Raw genomic sequence first — 14,617 nt, 5'->3', positions numbered from 1 at the left:
TGACACAAACTTTATGTGAATAGTTGATCTACATTTCATGCTCTACTGACCAGAGAGACCAGAAACCTAACCAAAATGTCCAAGAAGGAGGATGGGAAAAGAGCCGATTTCTGTTCTGAACCACTTGGGGGTTAGGGACAATGTTCACATTCCTAGAAGAGCAGATAACTAATGAGCAGCGAGTCTGAAAGTGGAAGGAAGTTCTAGTACAGGGTGGTACACCAAGGAGATGAGATGACTTTCCTAGTGTTACCTTCCCATCAGGTCAAATGTGACTGCTCAGAAACGACCCATGAGAAAGGAGAGTTGTGGTTTGCTTGCATTTGACAGATCCCCTTTATTCCTTCTTGGCCACTATGAGAACAGGCTTATCCGGTTTCATCTGAAATGTTTTGTTTTCCTTTCAAAACAGTGATGTTAACATTGTACAGGAGTCCACAGTTGATTCTTAAGCAGAAAAGCCTCATTAATATTAAACTACCAGTCAAGATCACCCTTTTTGGTCATCCGTAAGGCATCTCCTCTTGCCTTCAAGAGTGGCTGAACTCATCTGGGCAGGGGATTATGCTAGGAAATATGAAAAAAAAAAAACTATCTGGGGGGTGTGGCAGTGTGGCACAAGAGAAGTTTGACTCTCATTTTGTTTATGTCTAAATGAGCCACATAATTGCTTTACTATTGTATGCAATAAATCATCCCTAATTCAGATCATTTAAGGGAATATTTAAAAAATTTCAAGTACTTGAGCATCTTTTGGCTTTGTATTTTAAAAAATTTGTTCTTTTTAGATATACACAACAGTACAGTGTATTTTGACATATTATAAACACATGGAGTATAACTTAATATGACTTTCATTTTATAACTATAATGTGGACTTCATAGTAGCTTGAAAATGCAGTAAGCTTGCATACCTGAGTATGTCACCATAGCAAAGTCCACCTCTTCTGTTACTTTTTGAAGTTCATAACTATAAACTATTTATGTTCTATACATATCATCTTATGAACAAGTGTAAATATATATAAATATTGGGAAATGTAGATGTCAACATTTATAGCTTTCAAATTTTGTTGCATACAACTTTGAAACTACATGCTATTTATTTAGAATGAAGACCATTTTAAAACTACTGAAATCCTATATCCTTACTTTTTGGTCTGGACTCCCAAAGATGCTGCTAAGCACTTTACAGGTGTGACAGCTCTAACCAGTTATAACCCAAAACATAGCTTTTCCAAAGAATGGAGTCTGTGCTTAGAACTCACCTGCTTCAATAGTCTTTGGGGGCTTAACTAGGTAATGTACCAGGTGGGAAAATCTTGGAAGCTAGTTTATTGTGACCATCTGAAGGGACACACACACACACACACACACACACACACTGGCACCCATGTATGCACATCATAGTACATGCAACACGTAGATCAGAATTCAAAAGTAACAGCCAAACATTGAAACACAGAAATCATTCCTGATTTCTCTATGGCTGATTCACCCGAGGAAGTGGGGGAAAAAAAAAATCTTTGTCCTCTCACTTGCCAGACTGGCCTCACTAAGTCACTTCTTCCCAACGAAGCTCTAAACACACCATCATCATCCTTATCCTGATTAATCGGTATCCTGTTTTTTAGAGACAGAGGGGAGGGAATTGGCATGACCCGTGTGCCTGGACCCCGGGTTTTGGTTTTCTGTCCTAACCAGCTGTCGGGTAGGCAAAGAGCAAAACAAAGAACCACCCGGAGTTGGCCAGGGCTTCCGCAGCGCGCGGTGCCAGGGTCTCAGTCTGCAGCTGCGCTCGCTCCGCAGACGCCGGGCTCAGCCTCGGGGCCTGCGCTCCCCTCCGCGTCGCGGTTCCCCGGGGATCGGGCACCCGCAGCCGCCGAATACCCAGAGTGGGTGGGGACGCATTCCAGCCGCCGCTGCCCGCCTGCCCCAACTCACCAGCCTGCGAAGTTTCAGCGCCGAGGAGGCTGGTGTCAGATTTCAGCGACGTCTCTTTCCCGTCCCCAGCTCCGGGACCGGCCACCACGCACGATCTGCTTCACCGGGCGACGGGCATAGGAAAGGCTCCTTCTTTTTCCAACCTGTGGCTCGGGATAGGTCCAAAGCCAGGCGGTCCCCAGCCCCTGCCAGTCGGGACTGCAAGTGGCAGGTCTGGTAGCACCACCCCTGGGAGTCCTCCGAGGCCACTGGATCAGGGAGGTTTGTGTGAGAAGAAGGCGTGTCTCCGAGTCCTAACGCGGATGTGCCCGGCTCACCTCAGGCAGATCTTGCCAGTGACTCAACCGCTGCAATAAGAAACGCATTTGGCTCCTGGTTAAATTCTCCGCACTGTGGGCTCCAAGCCCGAGCGGCGAGCTCATTTTTATTCATTATTTTTCTCTGATCTATTCAAAGAGCCCCTGGCACCTTGAGAGAACCGCTCGCTTGGAGTGTTTCTCTCCTCCGAGGGGTGTCTACAAATACAGAGAGAGCCAGGGATGCGGGTGGGGGACAGAGGAAGGCCTCAGGGAAGTAAAAGGGGATTGGAAAGAAATTGCATTTTAAAAGTTAGAATGTGTGCACACGAATACATTGGTTTCACCAACCTAATCCTTGCTTCTTAAAATCAGTGCAGAAATCAATAAGTTACTATTAAAATAATGAGCACACACGGTCATTGAACAAATATTTACTAAGTACCTACTACGTGGTAGGTCCTGTTCTGAACACTACAGGTTTATCCACAAAGCAAAGATCCTGGCTGGTCTGCTGGGGACTGCATTTTGGACATAACTCTGATTTCCCTAATTTTCAGACTCATGGTAAAAGTAAGACCACAAGGTTGCATATCTGTAATTATGATGGCTTTATTCCTCTGAGAAGAAAATAAAAATATTCCAAACCTATTGTTTGCATTTTTATTAGTAAGCAATGAGATAATTGTTGAAATTTAAATTGCTTAACTGTTCTGACTGGGTGATTTGGGGACTTAATGCTGTTAGTTGGGAAGCATGTTCCCCAGAATTTCTTGTGGAAGGGACAGAGGAACAGCCTCAAACCAAAGCCTATACAATTGGTAGTGAAATAGTGGAAAACCAGAGAAAATGTTCCTTCTCGCAGAAGGTTCTCAACTCTGTTAGAAACCTATGGAAGCTGTTCTATTTTTTGGACTGCGTTTGTCTTGCAAATGGGGAATACAATGAGTAACCCAGTTCATATCAGTAAGATGACTGTGAAAGTGCTTGACACAAGAAGTTCTACAGATATTTGTCTAGGCTTATTGCTGTAGCAGTACCTAATCTACTCCATTCTTCCATGGCATGATACCATCTATAAAAATTTTTTTGAATTTGCTAGGAGAAATTATAGAAAGTTTAGTTTGTATATTTTCAAAATACATATGTTAGAAATCTAATGTTACGATAAATCCATTGTGCTTTCCATCAACAATATGTATATATAGAACAAGTATGTATCCGTACACCCCAATGGAGATAAAAGAAAAAAACATATAACCTTGATTTTATTCTTCTGTGAATGCATTGATTTAAAATGACTGTGTTCACAATATTATTTCACATTCTTATTCAGTTAATGTGTTCACTAGTTGCATTAATCCTAATAGTTATTTCTTGTATGCAATAGAGTTCATAAAGCCTTGCCCATGGATCATCTCATTTGACTTTTACAACATTGCTCAGAAATAGGCAAGGCCTCTGTTATATTTATTGTCCCCATTTTAAGAATGAAGAAACTGAGGTTGAGGAAGTTCTAATAGCTTGCCCAGAATCACGAAGGTCGGTAAAGGTAGAATGTGGGTCTCCTTATTCTGAATGTAGGGCTCATGTGATCACTATATTTTGCTGCCTCCTTAGTACTTCTGGAAAAGTCCCTGCCATGAGCAAATCTAACACACATATTTATTATCTGCTCTCCGTCTCACCCTCCCTGCAGATAAGTGTGTCACCTGCCTGGTAAGGCTGGCTCTTGCAGGGACAGTTCTGGTGGAGTGACTTGTCACATATAGTACTGTCTTTCTTGTTCTGAGAGCCCTTAGTGTAACATAGTGACATCACTGGAGAATGGCAGAAAATTTCCTTCCCTGTGGGAAGAGGGAGGCCCAGGACAAGGTGGTAGAGGACAAGAGAGAAATATTATTTTGTCATTTCACAAAAGTTACTTTGACTAGAGGTAGAGCAGAATCAGAAACTCTGAATGTTTGTAAAAACAAGGGGATGCATCCCATGTCTTGGTAATAATAAAATAAAATTTTCCTGTACCTGGAGTTTATGTAGCACAAATTAAATTGATGTAATTTCTGTCTAATTCAATAAAACAGCTCTGAGGTACGCAGATATATAAATATACTTAGCAGACTTCTAGTGAAAAATGGCCAGTCAATCACATTTAATTACCCTTTCCTCAAACTCATTTAATACACACACAAAATGAAAATTTAAAAATTTTTTTTATACCACAGTGAAAAATAAAAAGGGAGAAGAGCCATGACAGTTAAAATAAATTACAGTGAATATTTTGAAGAATTTAAATCAGTTGGATGCTTGGTACCTGATCAAGCACAGATTACATACAATGTGTCCACAGAAGGGGTATCAGCAAGAAGCAAGACACTTCTCCTGGCAAAACCCAGCTGCAGAAATATGGCACAGAGAGGGCCAAGTGATGGGGTAAATAAAAGGATTCAGTTAGATGTCTGTTTCCAGAATGCTTGGACCCAGAGTTCCCTTCCCCACTGCCATGCAATCAACCAACAATAATTAATTCCTTTATCTGCTTAGTTCAGCCTCCAGGAGTTTGGAGCTTCAAAAATTGACAATATACTGAAAGTTTTACTCATGTGTAGATGGGATAGAAAATTAAGTTGTAACAAATTTAGGAAATTAAAATTAAAGGTTATGAAAAAAAAAAGTGGAGAGGGAAAAATTGACTAACAGCAATACCAGAAAGTTCTAGAAAAGAGTTCTTTTTATGCAGAAAGGAATGGGAAATTAACTAAAAAAAAACAATGCTTTTAAAATTTCAGAAGTAAAGATCATGAACTTTAGGGATCAAAACCTCCACTAAAAGTCCAGGTGAATACATTTCAACTTAAATAGTTAATTAGTAAAACCACCAAGATACATCATTCTGCAATAATAAGAACCCAAAAATACAAAATAAGAACCTAAAAGTCTTCCAGAAACACAGAGTAGAAATTACATTGGATTTCTCAAGATCAATAATGGATCCAGAAGTTTGTTTGAATGCCTCTTCATCTTTAAAATGAAATTATTTTGAGCCTAGAATCATATTCCCAGACATACTGTCACCCGTGTGAATAAGACATTTATACATGCAAGGACTCAAAAAATGTTCTTCCTGTGTGCCATTTTTGAGGAAGAGTCCCTTTCCCACCCCCCCAAAAAACTTATAAATTGAGAAAAAAAAAAGAGTTGAAAATAAATAAATGCCAGTCCAACATTGGAGACAGAAAAGGGAATTTTTCAGAACAATGGCAGTGAATCAGTCCTAAAGAGAAGCAGGAGGATGACTTGCAGTGGGAATGTCTCTGAGAAAGATAGAAAATGATTATTTGGTATTCCTGTGCATTTGAAATTTATCAATAATTTTTTTTTGTAATGGTGGAAACTGGCAGCACTCACCAGATTCCATGTTCTCTTTTTCCTCCACACCCCAGTAGATTTCATTTTTGAGTGCCTTGCAGGTGGAGGGCACCCAGCTGAGTTCTATCCAACAAACTAGAACAGACTGTGGGCAGAGGTGTGGAACATCACTTCCAGGCCACGCCCAAAAAATGGCTCCAGAGATCCTCCATGCTTTCTCCCTTTCCTTATGAGATGCAGAGAAGAGAAGCAATGGAGAGCTCTAAGACCCTAGGGAATGTAAAAGCTGCTGAGTGGAAAAAAAAAATGTGGCTCTTAATGATTGTATCCATAGAAATCCCAGCTGCCACCTGTTGAACTATGGCTTGAACAAGAAATAAACTTGCATAAAATCTCCAAGATTTCTGGGGTGGTTACAGCAATTAGACTATTCTGTCACAATTTGAAAGATAATTTGGAGGCAATTTGGAATAATTTACTGTTGGTAAAACGTATGCTAAATAAATTCTCGAAGGACATTATGAACTCCAGGAAAAACAAAACATTGTGAGAGAAAAATAAATATGATAGAACACGGCTTCGTTCAGACGTGGATATAATCAGAATAATGAGAAGACTGACAAAATGGTTGACTATAAACTGCCATAAAACTATGTGAAGACGGTACCTATGTATACATAAGACAACTAAATCCTCAATGATGATAATATAAAGTAAATAACTAATGTGCAAGATTGCTAAATAAAAAATAGCAGGACAAGCAAACCACTTAGAAATACATAAGAACAATAAGAAACCACTAAATGAGTCAAATGTTTGCCTGTGGAAATTGAGACCAGAGCTTAGGAGACCAGCTTGAGTCACTTTAGAATAACTTTAAAACAACATCCTATTTAATTTTGAGCTATGAAATGTATTACCTAAATAAAAATAAAATGAATGTAAGTACCTTTAAAATATACATATGGAAACAAAACATGTTTGCTCCAGAGACATAACATTACATTTTATTATTATTAAAAGTATCTGCTTCAATTTATATAATAACCTACAAGCAGTGAAGAAAGTGAATTTAGGGTGCAGAATGAAGACAGATTTGACAGATTTGCACAATGATTTATCCATTCAGCAAACATTTTGCCTGGTTCTCTGCTAGGCATGAAGGATACAGTAGAGAACCGAAGGAAGAATAAAAGGGCTGAAGACAGAGATGAGTATTTTAAAACTTTGAACAACAAATGCATTTGATTTTTTTCTTTCTTGTCCTTGGCAACATGAACCACTGCCTTTTTGGTCCTGATAGTGCCTTTTATCCTTCAAAAGCCTCTTAAAGATTGCTCTTGACTTGACCCCTACACTGATGAGATCAGAAATTTCCAAACTAACCCACCTCTTGCCCAGGATTGCAGGGAAAGCAGGCTTGGCACAGGTGTGTCTCCACCACCTGCTGATTGCCAGTTCTGTGAAGTCTGTCTAATCGCAGACACAGATCAACCTCTCCCTGGTCTGAGGAAAGCCCACAGCATGACTAACAGGTCTTAAGACTGGACTTCCGGGCCATGCCAGTTCTACCACTTTCAAGGATGGAATTTCAAGAAATAGGTGTGCTTAAGCAAATTACCTCAAATGTGAAGCAAGTTAAGATTTATTTTAGACGTGTTTTTCCCACTGGAATTATTCTTACAATTGTACACAGAACATCTCCCCAATTGTGAGGTCATAACCTATCCACCCCTAAACCTCATTTCATCTCATTGTCTTAGAAGGTGAAATGAAAATACACGTGGACTTGATATGGAAGTAATTTAGTTGAATCTTGCTTCCTGTGTGCAAGGAACATGCTATGGGAAGGGTCTAAACAGTTTGATGAGCAATGTTCATATGCAGTTTTAATGCGAGCTCTGACTTTGCCAAAAGTCACAGCAGTTGAGTGTACCATAATTCTGTCTGTGACATTAGACCCCTTGATAAAGACAAAATTCTATGATTGTGGACATAATTACAATCACAAGATTGTTTAATCAATGTCAATTACAACATGAAATAGAAGGAAAACCATATTAATAAAAATTAAGTATATAGGAAAGTTACTATGACAACAAGTTACTATGACAACACATATACTACACATAGATATCATCATACACCAACATATGTAATATAGGTGTGAATATAGGTAGAGCATAGATTCTTATCCATTCTGTGATTGATATTTCATTGTCTGGTTTTTCATAACCAAGATATTTAAAGTTGAAAACAAAGGTTTGTGAAAATGATGCAAAGGATTGCGAATCAGGCTCTCAAAATAAGAGTGATTTGCAGGAAAAACGTGTACAACACATAAAGAAAATTCCTTGAGGTGTAGTAGCATAAATGTGTATATTTTTCTAGATGAAGATTAGAAAGAGGAACTTCAACACCCTCACATTAATCATCATGACCTTGTGTCACATTTGCAGGTAGACCTTGGCAACTCCCTCTCCTACTATTTAACAGAAGAGAAATGAATGACAGAAACACCTTGGCTTTTGCTGGACACCCTTGGCCTCAACTCATCAGACGCAAAATTAAAGTTGTAGCAGTCGGAAGATACACAGCCCAAACTTGGACTTGATCTTTCCTCTAAGGTCTTTCAACACTGGCCATCACTGTTTGGGATCTTCTTCCTCCTTTAGACTATCACTATCATGATAAAACTATCCTTAAAACTTCTCTGTTTTTAAAGTTAGAAATAAAATAAAAATGAATTATTGGAAATAAAATAATAGTTCATTTTATTATTATTAACAACAGTACAAAAATTTTTTTTAGAGACAGGGTCTCTTTATGTTGCCCATGCTGTCTTGATCTGGTGAATTCAAAAGATCTCCCTGCCTCATCCTCCCAGTTCCTGGGAGTACTGAAGTAATCACCATGCCTGGCTTCATCCAATAAAGTTTTTTTATCTATACATCTCCAATCCCTCAGTTGTTTTGGCATAAATATACTTGCTGATTTTAAAATACCACAAAACATTTGGTCTTTGGTTTTTTGGGATTGGCTTACTTCACTTAGCATTATATTCTGTGATTTCATGAGTCATATGATTTGGTATTAATGTTTTTTTCCTCAGGTTGTTCCTTGGGAACCAGAAAGCATTTCTAGGCCCTTAATGACCTCCTAATGCTTTTGCAGGCACAAATGGTATTTTGGGGCCTTGACAAGGAACCATCTCTACCCCCTACAGTGATTCCAGAGGAGCTTGCTACTTAACACCTTGGCATGTAAATACAGATGTTCACGTTGATGGATTCATGCCATTGCATAAACAATTCAGTTACATTCACTAAACTGGTTGAAGATTAGGGGATTAGATATTCAAACTTAATAAATGTAAACATTAAAATGAAGATGTTTTGATGATAATGATAGCTTTACTTAGCTAGTAAATTAGTATTATTAAATGAAATACTAAGGTCCCTAATAATGTCACAGAAGCCAAACACTTATACATTTTAGTCTCAAAAATTAAAATTCACTTTTTTGGATCTCATTGCCTCGTATAATGATCTCATTTATTTACTCATCCTCAAAATAAAACATGTAGTCTTCCTGTTTGTCATTTTGAGTATCTCAATTTAATGCATTTAATCAATTTTTGAAGTTTAAATTAAATTTGAGTGAATAACTTTCAGAACTATCATGTTTCTGGTAAGAAGGAAGGACTTTAAATCTCTACATTTTGTACCAACAGTTCTTATTCAATTCCTTTCTCTGAAATGTTGCATCCTGTAATTTTCTTTACTATTTTCTTGAGTTCTCAGTATTTTCTTTGACCATTTTTTTCTTAAATTTCCCCTGAAAATAAAATGCATTCTCTTCTATAATTGAGTTTCATTGGTTTATCCATTAAGTTATGTTTAGTGCTGTCCTTTCTTAACTAAAGAGTTCTTAGTTCTCGATTGATTAATTTTTACTAAAGCCATAAATTAGAACAACTACTATAATTTGCCACTAATCTGTAGGAGAAAAAGTAAATTATATTTTAAACAAGTAACAAGTTAACCCAAAAAGGCAACTACTGCCAGCTGATTCCTTTAGTGTATAAATATTTACAAATCAATAGAGATTTATTCAATTTTTAAAATTCCCTGGTACACTGGACATATGCATGTTTTATTCCTTGTATCTCTCGAATGAGGCTTCCCATTTTCAAAAGGACTTAACTTACTCCTAGTAAATTTCACAAAGACCTTTAGTTACTAGCTAAAGCTTAATCAGCAAAACTGATCACTGAGAATTTACACTAACATCAGACTTAGGACAGATAAACTATATTCTTTCTGCAATAAAAATGGTGCTGTTGATAACACTGAACTCTTAGCCCTCAGAGCTTTTTAATACCAAAAAGTTAAGGGTCTGTGTCCAAAAGACTTAGGCTTTGGATTAGTGTTGGGTTTGCCACCTATTTTATATTGTTTTCGTGTGTGTGTGTGTGTGTGTGTGTATGTGTGTCTACATAGACAGCAATTTGTTTCAGAAAGACATTGCATTTTTTTCTATAATAATGAAATATAATAAGAAAATAAAATGGAAAGTAATAACAATAGAAAATGATTAGTAAGCTGAATAGGCTTTCCAAATATCCAATATGCATGAAAAGCTGCTCTTACTAGTCATCAGAGAAATTAAAATGAGAATTGTTTCATCTACCAGAATTGTTGCAATGTAAAAGGACTGAAAATATCAAGTGTTGGTGAGGGTGTGGACAGCTTAAGTGGCAGGAGTCCAGACTGGTTTGACATTGATAGAAAACTGAACTATAGTCAAGATATAGCTTATCTTAAACTTTGCAATATGCTTACCAGAAGTTTTTGTAAGGGCTATTTGCAATAACTGCAAACTGAAAACAACCTACATGTCCATAAACTTTAAAATAAGATATTAAAATAAGGTATATTCACAAAATGGACTGTGATAGAGCAATGAGAATGAACTGTTCTTATGTGTAACAACATTAGTGAATTTCATCAGCATAATGCTGAATGACAAAATCCAGGCAACAAAGTAATATTACCTGAGGATTTCATATCTATAAGTTTTAAAGTCAGATAAAATTAATCTATGGCTTAGAGGTCAAGATGGTGGTTATCCTGCAGGGGTCAGGAGACCATGACTGGGAAGAGACACAGGGGCTTCTGATGATGTCCTATTTCTTCATGTATGCTGGATACCTAGGTGTGGCTTTTTTGTTTGTTTGTTTTTTGTGACATTCATCCAGTTGTATGTTTATGATTTGTACACGTTTGTGTATTTTTTTGATTTTTAGTAAAATTAACTTAAAATAAAATTGAAATTTCATGGAGGTGATAAGGAATGTGAAGGAAAGTCAGAAGTTAGAGTTATTTAAAAAAAAAAAAAGAACCTTTCTCTAACATCATTTACATTTGCTGCATGTAGGCCATGAAATTGATAAGATTTACTATTCCCATAACAAGAAAACAAATGTGCTGCTTAAGAGAAACCAATACAATTGTAGAACTAAGGTCAACAAGAGATTTCTCCCGTGTTCATTAAGAGGACTTGTCCTATGGAACAAGCTAGCCTTACAGTAAATTTATAGTAAATACCGTAACAAATTGCTTGAGGTTGTTTTTCAAAATGGCCATCAGAGTTTAAGAATGGCATTAATAGCAAATTATAATTCAGTAAAAATAGGTAAATAGTTCTTTTTTTGTGAGAGACTGGCAAATGATGCTCCTTGAAGGTCTGATTTAATCATGGAATTGATTTCAGAGTAAGGACTAACAGATTGTATGGTTAGGTACATAGGTACATAGGTACATAGTTATTGGTAGATCCAGAGGCAAGAGGATTAGAAGCTCCATCTCTCTAGATGCATTTTTAATGGAACAGTATAGCCCCAAGAAGGCAAAATTTGTTCTTGGAGGATGAAATAATCGTACTGCTTTTATGTATAAAGCACAGATACACATGTGGTGCATAAATAAGATATACAGTATAATGGTGGTATGGAAATTAATTTGGGGAAGTAAATGTCTGAAAAAACTTCTTGGGGTGGACATGGAGGAGAGTAGATGGAGACAGTGAAATAAAAGTTGAGAAAAACCGATATAACCAAATGCCAGTCACACAATAACAGCATCTTCCCTTCAACCCCAATGAGGGATATTCACAGACATTCAAATATTTAACCGTGACCAACATCACCTCATTCAATGTCCTCCAACATACACTTTCTCAGTAAAGGGCCAGATAGAAAATATTTCAGATATTCAGGCCACAGGGCAACTGCTAGGTTGCAGAAGCTGCTCAACTTTGCCATTATACTGGGAAAGCAGTCAAATATTCAGATTTACAACACAGAATCATTTAATAAGACTATTCTTTTTTAAAAATTCACATAAATTGGTCCATGTTTCAGCATGAAGAAGATTGTGGTAAGGCATGGTGACAAACACCTGTAGTTTCAGAGACTCAGGAGGCGGAGACAGGACAATTGTGAATTCAAAACCAGCCTCACCAACTTAGCAAGACCCTGTCTCAAAATGAAAAATAAAAAGGGCTGAGGATGTGGCTCAGAGATTAAAATCCCCTAGGTTCAATCCCTGGTTCCAAAGAGAAAGAGAGAGAGAAATATTTTTTATTTAACTCAAGGAACTAGAATGAAAGAGAGTACTGCTCTAGTTATAACAAGGAAACACTTTTTTTACAAAAAGGAGAATTAAATCCCAAATAGTGATTCCTCCTCATTTGACCAACTCAGGGATCCAAAGCAGATTACTCTCCTGGCTACCGTTTTAATTTCAAAATTTTTTAACCACTGACAGGATACACTTCTTGAGTGAGCTATATTCATTTCCTGAGTGAGCTATATCCATTTCCTTTTACTGAAGTCAAAAAGACAAGGATTTTATTTTCCAAGTGTAGGTGGCATTGATAGAATAAAAATCGAGATAAAATATTACCACTCTAAAACCAAAGTCACCTTTTTAATGCACATACCCCCAAATTTAACTGAGTTAACCCATTTAGCCACCTGAGAACAGACATCACAAATAGTTTTACAGGAGGGTGTTGAACAAGGAGAGGTTTATAACGTGGGGTCTGTAAATGTAGATCTTCCTCCCCTCCTACTGAAAAAGCTGATCTAATGTAAAATGACATAGTGATACCTATCCTCCATGGACGTTTAATTTTGAAATGAAACATATAAAAGTTCTAATATGACGTCCAACACTTGGCAAGACCTATTGTATTTAAAAAATGTCCCTTTACCTCTGCCTCAAATAAACAACAGGAGAAAGTAAAAAACAAAACAAAACAACAACAACAAAAAAACCTCCTTCTTTATTATTTCTTTTTTCAAAAGCAGATGGAATATAAAAAGGAGTACAGAAATACCCTTTAGGGCTGCAGTGTTCTTGAGCCACAGTGATCTACAAGAACCATAAAGTCCCACAGAAAGAAGCCATGACTGAGAAACATGAGAACATGGAATTTATTTCTGTACCATGACATCTGGCTTCTTCTCTGAATTATGTCAATTAAGGAGCATAATTGCAGAGAATGATCAAAGAACTCTATGTCTATTCATTCTAATTCCTATGCTAAGACTTAGAATTATTATTTGCATCAAGAAGATGGCAAGGATTGTTTTTTAATTTTTTTAGCTGTAGTTGGTACACTATCTTTATTTATTTACTTTTCTGTGGTGCTGAGGATTAAACCCAGTACCTCACACACCCAAGGCAAGTGCTCCACCACTGAGCTACAGCAAGTATTTCTTATAGCAATAGTATTATTTGTCACATTTTGCAAGTATAAATATGTATGTATGAATATATGTACATGTGTGCATGTATTTTGTTTTCTTTACACCAAAGATTAAGCTCTTCCTTAATTTAAACCATTAGATATAAAAATTTCATAACAAAATTAATTCCTAAACTGTCTTTAATACTTGATTTGTAGTCCTAGTAACTCGAAATGTGAAAGCAATCAAGTAGAGTAGAATTTTCCAAACTCTCTCCCAAGGTTACTTACTACATCTGAGAGGTAATGACAATGGTGTATGCATAAAAAGGGTTCCAGTGAGACTACTTTGAAAAATGCTGCTTCTGCTACTGCCTCTTGAAATTCACAATGAGAATTGACACATTAGAATCTCCAAAGTAATGAAACTTCTTTAGTCTTATTTAGCCTGTCTCATCCAAAGTAATATGGCAATACAATTTCTTCACTCAAAGAACACCTCTTAAAATTATTTTTTTTTCCCAGAACATCTGTAGATCTTCATCTAGTGTTCTATGTGTGAGGAAATATAATTGTGTGTGACAAAGAAGTGACCATGGCAACTGACAGCCTCATTTCTGTCAATCTTGATCTAAATGTTACCTAGATCCTGTTATGCTGCTGAATGCAAACTGTTTACCTTCTCTCCATCTTGAAACTCCAAAATACAGCAATGAAGGAACTTAAAAAGGCACTCATATATGAACACACAACCACGTAACTCCACATCATGTATAACCACAAGAATGGGATCCTAATTGAAATGGATTGCACTCCATGTATGTATATGTCAAAGTACACCCAACTGTCATGTATTTCTAAAAACAATAAATTAAAAAATAAATAAATAAAAGGCATTCACCCAGAAGGACAATAGCAAGAGAAAGGTGCAAAAGCTATAACACTGACAAACACCTGAAAGAGTGCTTATCATCTTAGCAGAGTAGAAGAAACTTACACCATGGCCCTGCATTGGGGGAAATGGAGAATGGCTGATTCACCCAGGACCCATGGGTACACTGAGCACTTGAACACACCAGCTGTTACAGAAAGTACTGGGTGATAGGAAATTGAAATATAGAAATCAGTGAACATCCTGAGGAGGAGTACTTCCTCTTCCACCAAACAGTTTAGAAAACTTGTTTCTCTGGAGTGACTCATGGGTGATGAGACCAGGAAGGCTAACTGAGAGGTAACACAATGATCTAGATTAT

At 37.1% G+C, this 14,617-nt stretch overlaps 1 protein-coding gene across 2 annotated transcripts in view; it reads right to left on the bottom strand.

Annotated features, from left to right (window-relative positions):
* Rab27b (RAB27B, member RAS oncogene family) overlaps positions 1-14,617 on the bottom strand; it is a 138,401-nt gene that overhangs the window by 56,914 nt on the left and 66,870 nt on the right. The window contains exon 3 of one of the 2 annotated variants that reach the window (XM_046419485.2): positions 1,945-2,291. The exons of the other annotated variant lie outside the window; for it this stretch is intronic. The gene's annotated coding sequence lies outside the window, so the exon portion shown is untranslated. The remainder of the gene's footprint in view (positions 1-1,944; positions 2,292-14,617) is intronic. 2 annotated transcript variants of the gene reach the window in all.

This window comes from Marmota monax, unplaced genomic scaffold (assembly GCF_021218885.2).
Source record: "Marmota monax isolate L192 unplaced genomic scaffold, Marmota_monax_Labrador192_F-V1.1 WCK01_AAM20220418_F8-fsc00088, whole genome shotgun sequence".
In the NCBI taxonomy this organism is placed as follows: domain Eukaryota; kingdom Metazoa; phylum Chordata; class Mammalia; order Rodentia; family Sciuridae; genus Marmota; species Marmota monax.
The sequence above is the reverse complement of the archived record's forward strand: the minus strand, read 5'-3'. Positions and strand labels throughout refer to the sequence as shown.